Source organism: Corvus hawaiiensis, chromosome 20 (genome assembly GCF_020740725.1).
Source record: "Corvus hawaiiensis isolate bCorHaw1 chromosome 20, bCorHaw1.pri.cur, whole genome shotgun sequence".
In the NCBI taxonomy this organism is placed as follows: Eukaryota; Metazoa; Chordata; class Aves; order Passeriformes; family Corvidae; genus Corvus; species Corvus hawaiiensis.
Window position 1 is genome coordinate 13,473,431 of NC_063232.1, and position 9,750 is coordinate 13,483,180.

Consider the following 9,750-nt stretch of genomic DNA (forward strand, 5'->3'; position numbering starts at 1 on the left):
CAGCCGTTCTGGCAGTTGCTGGGCTCCAGTTCCACATCCAGGGCGGTTGGAGAGTCCCCGCCCCAGCCCAACTGCTCCCTGCCCCAGCACCTGCCCCCCCAGCCCTTCCCCAGCCCCCCAGGCCCCACGGCCTGGCCACCCCAAACACGATGGGGCACATGGGGCACCGCTCCTGCTCCGCAGCTGCTGCTCGGCAAGGGGGGAACGGCTCCAGGCCCAGGTCCACTGAGGGCAGTCAGGAGCTCCCAAATCAATCCCTCCTTCCCCTCCTGGGCTTCACCTGCAGCTGGGCAGGGGCTGACACTGCGCTGGGCTTGTGCTTGTGCTTGTGCTTAAAATGATCCCAAAGACCGTTTTCCTGTGGGGGAGCAGCTGTCACTGTGCAATTGGTGGCTGAAAGGGATGTGACCCAGGTGCAGACGTCTCTGTCATTTCCGACAGCGTGTCTCTGGTTTTCAGAGCTGCTGAACACAACTCTGCTGAAGTTAAACACAGGCTTTGGTGTCAATCACTTTGAAAACCAAACTCAGAATTTCTAACAGCTCTCATCTTGTCTCCGCCTGCTGTTGTCCATAATTAAAGATTTTTTTAGATTTTCATGTGATTTTCAATGTGGTCTTCCTGCAAATATTGCAGGCAAGTGACCAGTTTTACTTGTGCCTTACTTTCAAGCCTGGGAGTATCTGCCTTTCATTAAAGTCATTTTTAAATGCACCTCAAAGCTTAAATAACTCAAAGCATCTTTCTTCCCAGCAAGAATATAATAGGTCTTTGGTTCAATCTGCCTTAAAAAAAATTGAGGATGACCATGAAAAATATCTTAGAAAATATGAATTTTTTTGTTCCTAATCTGAATGTCCAGTTGGACAAACCCTCCTGTGGTTTGGTGCAGAAATTGAAGTCAGATTTCTTTTGTACCTCTGAACTTGCAGGATAATTTGATTGCTTTTTTCAGCAGCCTAATGACAGTAAAAAAAAATGAGGTTTGTCTTTTTGGTATGGTGGGAGTCTTTTATTATTTATTTATTTTTATTTTTCAAGACTCTCAAATCTTGCACTTTATTAGTAGTGGCTACAGTAAAATTAAAATAAGTCCTTCATTGCAATGGAGAAGTTACAAATTTTGCAGCTGCTTGCCTTGCCCTGTTCTATGTCATTGCTGTGTGCGAAGCCTCTGGGCTTCTGCTTCTGGGGTTCTCTCTTTCACTGGTTTTGGAAATTTGATGGCATTGCTCACATTTTAGAAAGAGTTCTTTCCAATTAAATTTATTGCCTGAGCTCTTCCAGTCCAGGTGCTTGAAGCTTGTTTTCTAATGTTGTTGGTTTTCTCAGCTTCTGTTAATATTTGTGATTTTATAACGAAATGTTCTTGGATGCCATTTTGCAAGATTCTGTAATCAGCTTGCTATTTTGCTCTTGGATTTCTTAATGCTGGCTCAGAACTGAATGCAGCATTTTGGGAGGGAACCCGTCAGTCTGAGATAGGATTCTCTCAGCAGCAGCTGTTTTGCACATCTGAACTAAGGTAACAGGAAGCCACGAACTGAATATCCCGCCCATTGCAGAACCCCCAGTGCTCAGTGTGGAGCCAGCTGGTGACATCTCTGCCGTCCCCAGGCCCCACTGTCTCTGTATCCCTGTGGCTAGTGGGCAGAGGGAGCTGGTGCGATGGGCACGTGGAGATCCTGCAGTGCTGGACATGGGGCAGAGTCCTGGACGAGCAGGGGGACGTGCAGGGCCAGCGTGGTGTGCCGGCAGCTGCGGGACGGCGAGGCAGAGACAGCCGACACTCCCCGAAACCTCAGCGGGACCGGGAGCCGTGGGGCTGTGAGGGGGCCCTGGGCAGGGCACGAGGCCGACCTGGCCCTGTGCAGCACCTCCCTGCCCGAGCGGGCACCGTCTGCAGAGGTTGTGGAGGATGTGGGACTCATTTATTGTGTTTTACTGTTTATCGTGTTTCACCTCCGGGGTTTGGTGGGGCTTTTGGTTTGCGGTTATTTGTTTACTTATTTTATTGCTGGTGGGTTTAGTTTGGAGTTTTGGGAGGGGTAGAGGGGAGGTGGTTTTTTGTTATTATTTTTAATTAATATCTTTTCAGCTTTATAATTAGCAGAAACCCTTCCCTGCCTGTTTGCAGCCAGATCTAGGGTGAAAGGAGGTGGAAGCTGGTGCAAAGGAGCTGTGACCTCACTACAGAATTCAGAAGTCTCATGTGACAGAAAGTGAGGCAGGTCCCAGGTAGCCACGGAGAGAAAGGGCCGGGGGTGGAGGTGATGGGCAGAGCTGTCCATCCCGTGTTGGGCCACGAGGAACTGTTTCTCCATTGGTCATGATCTCCTTAGGAAACCCTGGATCAAGGTCAGCTGCACAATGCTGCTATCATGTCTTCAAAGGGGTCATTGGAATCTTTATCTCTAATCCTCCAATGTCTAATTAGCTGTATAATCCTTGAGGACTTGACAAAGGGGGTGGGAAGGTAACGACTCATTAGGCCTTTCTTCATTTTAATGAGCCCTGCAGTGTATTTGGTGTTCTGAGTCCAGGATCCTCAGGTCCCGAGAGGAGATAGCAGCAGTCCCTCAAGAATCCAAGTCAGAAGAGAAACCCAAAGTGTCTTGTGTTGGGGAAGATGAAACAGGAAAGCCTTATAAATATGATTGCCTGACAAAAGATTTTGGGAATATGAAAACTACAGGCGACATCGAAATGAAAGCCACCTTTGAAATACCAAGTCTTAGTTACTGAACAACTGGAAAACAATGGTATGGCCAACTGAAGGTAATCCCCTCTTGATAGAACAATACCCTCTGCTTGCAGGCAGGTCCAAGGGTCAGAGCAGACCCTACTAGCTCAGCAGAAGGGGTCCAAAGAGTAGTTTTTAGAAGTTAAGATGTAACACTCTATGGTAATATAAGAACTCTTATAGGCTGTATGTAAATGCCATAAGATTTGTATCTTGTATTAGATTGGTTAGTGACAATTAGAATATTCAGTACAGAAGATGATTTATTGTATTGTAACCAGGACTTCACCGTTCCATTCCATTCCTCTCTTACTCTTCGCACACTCTTACACTCTCTCTCTCTCTCTCTCTCCTTACTTACTCGCTTACTCTCTTGCTCTCTTGGGCCTGCTCAGAGCTGCCAGCTGCAGCTCTAAGCAGTGCCCCTATACCCACGCCCTTTGCAATAAACTGCATGTTCCTAGATCTGCTTATAGAGATCTCCCGTCCCGACCGTCCAGCCCACCAAAGCTCCTACAGTCTTGGAGCATTCAGAGTTGTCACTGAAAGCCCTTTCTGATGGAGCCTCCCCAGGGCCTCCTTCGAGCCAGTCACTGGAGGCTGTGATTGCAGGCAGGCAGAGGCACTGGGCAGGTGGCTCTGGTGCTGAGCAAAGCCTTTGTTTGATGGAGCAGAAGGGCCAAGGCCTGAATCCCGGCCTCTGGGATGGGAGATCCTGTCCTTCCCAGAGCCCAGGGCTCTCCCTGGAGGCAGCCTGGGCTGTGAAGGGCAGTGCCCAGGAAGGACAGCAGTGTAACGGTGCCCAGCGTCCCCAGGGCTGCCTGGACACAGCCCCAGTGCCACGAGGACAGCCTGTCTCCTCACAGACCTCGCTGGTGCAGACAACTGCCATGGCCAAGGGCACCAAGAGCTCAGGCTCTTGCAGGCAGCTTCAAAGCTCTTGGGGAAGGACCCTCTGGGAAGGCCAGGACGGGGAGTCTTCTTTCCTCATCAGCCTCATCCTCTCTCAAGCACTCAGCCCAGTCCTGTTTGCTCTTTCACCACCGCCCCAGGTTTGGATTCCTTTGCACCAGCTGCTGCCTTTCTGAGCCATGGTAATTCTGCCCAGGCCAGCAGTGCCATGAAATGAGTCTCTTCCTTCCATGAGCTCTGCTGGCCTGCTGCTCCTCACACTGTCATCCAAGAGATCCCACCATGAGGAAGAGATTTTTTTACACGGAGGGTGGTGACAGCAAGGAATAGGCTGCCCAGGGAGGTTGGGTGCCTCATCCTTGGGAACATCCAGAGCCACGTTGGACAGGGCTTTGAGCAGCTTACTCTGCTTGAAGATGTCCCTGCCCATGGCAGCTGGTTGGACTAGATGGCCTTTAAAGGTCCTTTCCAACCCGGCCCATTCTATGATTCCATCATTCCATGATCCCATGAGCGACTGCGCTTCAGGATGAGCCATCCTCACCCATCCCTGAGCAGCTGGCACAAGGGACCTTGAGTGCAGAGGGACCTTGACATGCTCAGGGATTTGGCCAATGTAAACGTCCTGATGATTTTCCCTAATCCCTCAACTCTTAGGTTGAGACTTCAGGAATGTAGTCAAAATGAAGAGGTTTCAACCTAAAGAGACAAATTCAACCACATGGATTTTGGAGACCCAATTCTGCATTCATGCCAACGTATTTAGCTCCTCAGCCTGTCTTCAAGTAGATTCTGCAGAGTCTAGAGCCATGTGCATGGACAGGCACAGTCCCTCCCAGAGGAAGGGTGTATGACCATCTCCTAGGCTGACATGCACATAGGAGGCCACCAGCCCCAGTGCCCACTTGTGCCAGGCCTCCAGGATGGGTGCGACTCATTCAGCAGGACCCTCTATTCCTGCAACAGCTCCTTGGGCTTCCTCTACCCTTCCCAGCGGCTCCCAAAATGCTGGGAGCTTTGCTTTTGGCTTTATCCATACATCCTGGGGCAAGGTTTGCTAAATTCCTGCTTTGCAACTTGCCCTGTTTCCATGTCCTGTTTGCTGCCTCTTTGTGCTGGAGTTCTGTCTGTTCAGCCAGCAGAGAAGGATGCTTATTTCATGGGAACGTGGAGAGGTCCTTCTTGTCCTGGCAGGAAGCTTTCCTGCAAGGCCTGTAAGATCTCCTGAGCTCCTTCAGCCTTCAGAGCTGCCTTTACCATGGCACCTCTTGGATCAGTCTCCCAGTACATCAAATTCTTCTCCTCTGGAGTGCCCTGGCCCACGCCGTGCTGCTGCCCTTGCTCCCTGCCCTTTGGCATGTGAGACGCCTGGATTTCATTGTCATGACAGCCAAGGTGGACACTGCTGACCCCATTCCTGAGCAGCTTCTCCTGTTGGTCAGCTCCAAGTCCCAGTGAGTATCACCGTTCTTAGCCCACCCGGCAGCCCATCCAAGGAGTTGTCCAAAACTCCTTCATGCTGTTGGCACCCCATTGCTTTGCCTGGCCAGGGAATGCCAGGACAATTCTAGTCCTCCGTAGGAACCTGCTCCTTTTCCTGGAGATGTGGGACCACCTCTGGCATTTGTGCCTGACCTCTGACCAGCTCACTCCTGCCTTCTGTCCTCATCAATCCCAGTTATGGGAGTTGAGAGAATACAGTCACACACAGGTGTCTATTCCGTGCATGCATGTACAGAGGCAAGAGGAAACTCACCTGCTGTGGCTTAGTGGAAGGTGTGGGATGGGAACTGGGTTTCTCTCAAATGCTGGGAACACAAACCCAGGATGAGATGCCTCCACTGGCCCGTCTGGATCCCTTCCCTCAGCAGGGGTAAAGGAGATCCCATCCTGGGGAGATCACTGCCTGGGTGTCCTGTGCAATAACAAGATGAAAAAGGATATTGAGTTGCAACTTCACCTCTGAGAGGAGGAATGATGCCTCTGGAAATAAGTTAGTCTCCCCAGTGCAGGCAGTGAGACCTCCGTGCTCGCTTCAGGCCGTTTGACAGCAGGTTCCCCTGGAGCCCCAGGGACACCTGGCGGGAGCCTGGAAGGTGAGGGGAAAGTGCTGCCTGGGGCTGTTGCTGCGCTGCTGAGCTGGGCTGGGCTCGGGGCTGGAGGCAGCTCCTGGCAAGGGCAGCGCCGCAGAGAGACAGCTCTGCCCAGGAGCAGCTGCTCTGCCCAGCCTAGCAGGGCTGAGGCACAGCCGGCAGGCACCCAGGGCACGGGAGGGAGGCACAGAGTGGGGAAGGGCAGGCTGGGCTGGGAGTACAGAGAAGAGCTCCCTTGGAGCCAAGGCTTTGCAGCCCCTGCCAGGGTCAGTGTCTGGCTGCAGGGCAGTGCAGCTGCCTGGAATGCTATCCCAGAGCTGGCACAGCCCCCAGCCTTCGGCTTCGCTGCTGCACTGCCAGAGGCACAGGGCGTGTGGGCTCCCTGGCGTGGGCACTGCTGCAGGCTGTGGAGCTTCGTGTGCTGCCAGCGGTGCCCAGGCAGGAGAGGGGGCTTCTGGTTTCAGGAGGTCTTCTCCCAGCTCTACATCACCCCCAGGACATTGCTGAGGGCACCTTGCAAGGGAAAGGTCAAGGGAGGGATTACTATAAAGATAAGGAGCTTCCCTGAGTCTGTGATTTCAGTTTCATATTCTTGGGGAATTGGGGATGGAAAATACAAAAGGGGCTCTCCTTCTGGAACAAGTCACTGAGAACCCTGAGCTGTAACTTTGAGTGACCAGTAGGTCTGATTGAAGCCTCTGAAAGTGCCTTCAGCCATTCCTCTGCTGATAGAAGTACAGGCATCACCTCTGCTGGGCCCATCAGGTTGCTGTCTCCTGCCCTTTCCCACCTGCAAACAGGAAGACGTGTCCAGCCAGTGCCCTGCCAACACGCAGCTTTCTGGAGGGCCACGGTGAGTGCAGGGATCTTGTGCTGGGTTCTCTGAATGCTGACAGGGGAAAAAAAGCTTCCCTGGAGGAAAAACCCCAGGCAGCAGAGATCATGGAGTGAGGAGAAACTATAACCAGAAATGCTGTGTGGGGGAGACTTCAGAGAACTCTGTGTGACCCCCTCCAGTGCAGAACCCTTCCTCTGAGCAAGCCCCCTTTGCCTCCTCCTCTTGCACCCAGCCAAGCCTCTGCCCTCAATACCGTGGGGCCAAGGCCAAGATCCCCCTCCTGGGCCGGCAGAGCTGCAGCAGAGCCATGGGGCAGCTCTGCAGCCCCGGGCCCAGTTCCTTCTGCAGAGCACAGGGCTGGGAGCAGCCGCCCAGCACCGGTGGTGGCACAGCTGGGTGAGGCTTTTGCTGCCCTCACTGCCCGGCTGCCCCTGCTCTGGCCTCTCTCACCCACAACCTCTTTTTGTGTTTCCTTGCTCCCCCACTCTTGCTGTATCCCGCAGCCGTAGGGAGGAGAGGAGAGAGATCCAGCAGGCAGGAATTGTGCAGCAAGATTGATTTATTTAATTATTTTACAAACTCTTTTATAGACTTTTCTTCATAGTCTAATTGGACAAAGGATCAGCCACCCCTTGGGGGTGATTAGCTAAAATCCTAAAACATCCATTGTCAAAATATTTTTCTACTGTACCATAAACAAGGCTTTTGCAAGGTCACAGGTGTTCATAGTTTATAGAACTCTTCTACTATCTTCATGAGAGAGAAAACTCTCTCACGGGCTTAGAAAATAGCAAGAAAAATTCTTGCTAGCAGCATTTTTGTATCCACACCACCTCTCTTTGTGTTTCCTTGCTCCTCCACCTGTCTGTGGTTTTGCTGTTGTTATTGAGTTCTTGCTCCCATTCTCCTTGGGGTTGGGATTTTCAGCTGCACAGTCAACTCTGATTCTTTCCGTCCTTTTCTACAGCCATGTCCATGGCAACAAGCTTCCCAACTTCCTTCTGCACTGTGGGGCTGTAGGCAATCATTCTGTTTGTTGTTTGGGAATGAGCAATTCTCCCTTACTGAGATGCAATCCTGTACATCCTTCTTGGGTGTCCTTCCAAGCTGTGAACTGCCCTGCAAGGTGCAAACCTGTCTCAAGTATCTTTGTGTTCTCTGAAAGGCTCACGAAGAAGCAGAGACACTGTGATGGAGGAGGTGGTGGCAGGTTGGTGAATTGAGCTGTGTGTGTCCTTGGCTGGAAGTGGGGTGCTGAGACCTTGAGGGAGGGTGAGACATTTCCTGGTCTGCAGTGGACCTCTCTGCTCCCAGCAGTGTCTGGTGGCTTTTCAGTGTGACATGGGAGCATAATCGCGCTCCATTTAAGAAAGGTGCAGCCGTGAGGCATCTGGGGATAGGACAGAGGGACAGAGCAGCTCTCACTGCATGCTGAGCCTCAGGCAATAATGCTCTTGTCTTGCAGGACTCACTTTGTTCTTTGCACTAGAAATGCTGAGTGTTTCTGACATGCAAGGACACTTAGGTAGAGGGGGAAGAACTGCAGAAAAATCCAAATTTCCCATCCATCCCCTTTGCTTAGCATTGGGATTGCAGGTGCTGACCAGCCCTTCTGTGCTAGGAGCGGTTTCAAGTGCAAATGTGAAGCTAGAGCACTGTCTGCTATTCCCAAAATTCCCCTGAAGTCAATGCTGCAGAGCTGGGCTGATTCCTCAGCAGCTGTGGGCAGAGGATCTGCTCCTCACAGGACACTCATCCAGCACCAAGCAGAGCTCCAGGCACAGAGCTGAAGGCAACAGTCCTATGAAGGGAAAGTGGGTCTGAGTAGCAGGGGGATGGTCTCTGAGAAATGCCTCTCATTTTCCTCAGAGAAATCTCTGGAACTTGTCACTGTTTTTTCTCCTTCCTACCAAGAGGGACAAAAAGTTCAACAGCAGCTCCATCAGCCAGTTACTTGTCCTGGCATTGGCAGACATGCGGCAGCTGCAGCTCCTCCACTTCTGCCTCTTCCTGGGCATCTCCCTGGCTGCCCTCCTGGGCAACGGCCTCATCATCAGCGCCGGAGCCTGCGGCCAGCACCTGCACAGCCCCACGTTCTTCTTCCTGCTCAGCCTGGCCCTCACCGACCTGGGCTCCATCTGCACCACTGTCCCCAAAGCCATGCACAATTCCCTCTGGGGCACCAGGCACATCTCCTACTCAGCATGTGCTGCTCAGGTGTTTCTGTTTGTCTTCTTCATGGGAGTAGAGGTTTCCCTCCTCACCATCATGTGCTACGAGCGCTACGTGTCCATCTGCAAAGCCCTGCACTACGGGACCCTCCTGGGCAGCAGAGCTTGTGCCCACATGGCAGCAGCTGCCTGGGCCGGTGCCTTTCTCAATGCTCTCATGCACACGGCCAATACATTTTCCCTGCCCCTGGGCCAGGGCAATGCCCTGGGCCAGTTCTTCTGTGAAATCCCACACATCCTCAAACTCTCCTGCTCACACTCACATTACCTGTGGGAAGTTTGGCTTATTGTGGTTAGTGCCTGTTTAGACTTTGGCTGTTTTGTGTTCACTGTGGTGTCCATGTGCAGATCTTCAGGGCTGTGCTGAGGGTCCCCTCTGAGCAGGAACCTCTTCCATGTGCATCCCTCGTGTGGCCGTGGTCTCTCTGTTTGTCAGCACTACTGTGTTTGCCCATCTGAAGCCCCCCTGCATCTCCTCGCCATCCCTGGATCTGCTGGTGGCAGTTCTGTACTCAGTGGTGCTTCCAGCACTGAACCCCCTCATCTACAGCCTGAGGAACCAGGAGCTCAAGGAGGCAATTAGGAAACTGATTTTAGGAACCTCTTCTGGTAGCTTTTAATCTCTTTTCACAAATGACTCTCATAGTATTGCCCTGGAGACCTGAGCCTCCTTGTTTGTTGGTTTTTTATTACTATTATCATTCACTGTATTGTTACTTGTGTTTATTATTTTCCTAAATGACTATTTAGATTTAGGATGAACCAGCTCTGCATCATCTGGAGCCTTTAGAGTCTGTCTAAAAGGGCCCAGAGCTGATGCTTTCATAGTATCTTGGGAATAAAGTGGGATCTCCCCAGTGCACTGACTGAAGGTTTGGCTCTTTTTCCAAGCTCATGTCAATTTAAGTCAAGAGAATTTCCCCACCTAAAGGG

General features: G+C 51.8%; 1 pseudogene; it reads left to right on the forward strand.

Moving 5' to 3' along the window:
* Nucleotides 1-1,668: 1,668 nt before the first annotated feature.
* On the forward strand, nt 1,669-9,437 carry LOC125336500 (annotated as a pseudogene).
* Nucleotides 9,438-9,750: the final 313 nt, after the last annotated feature.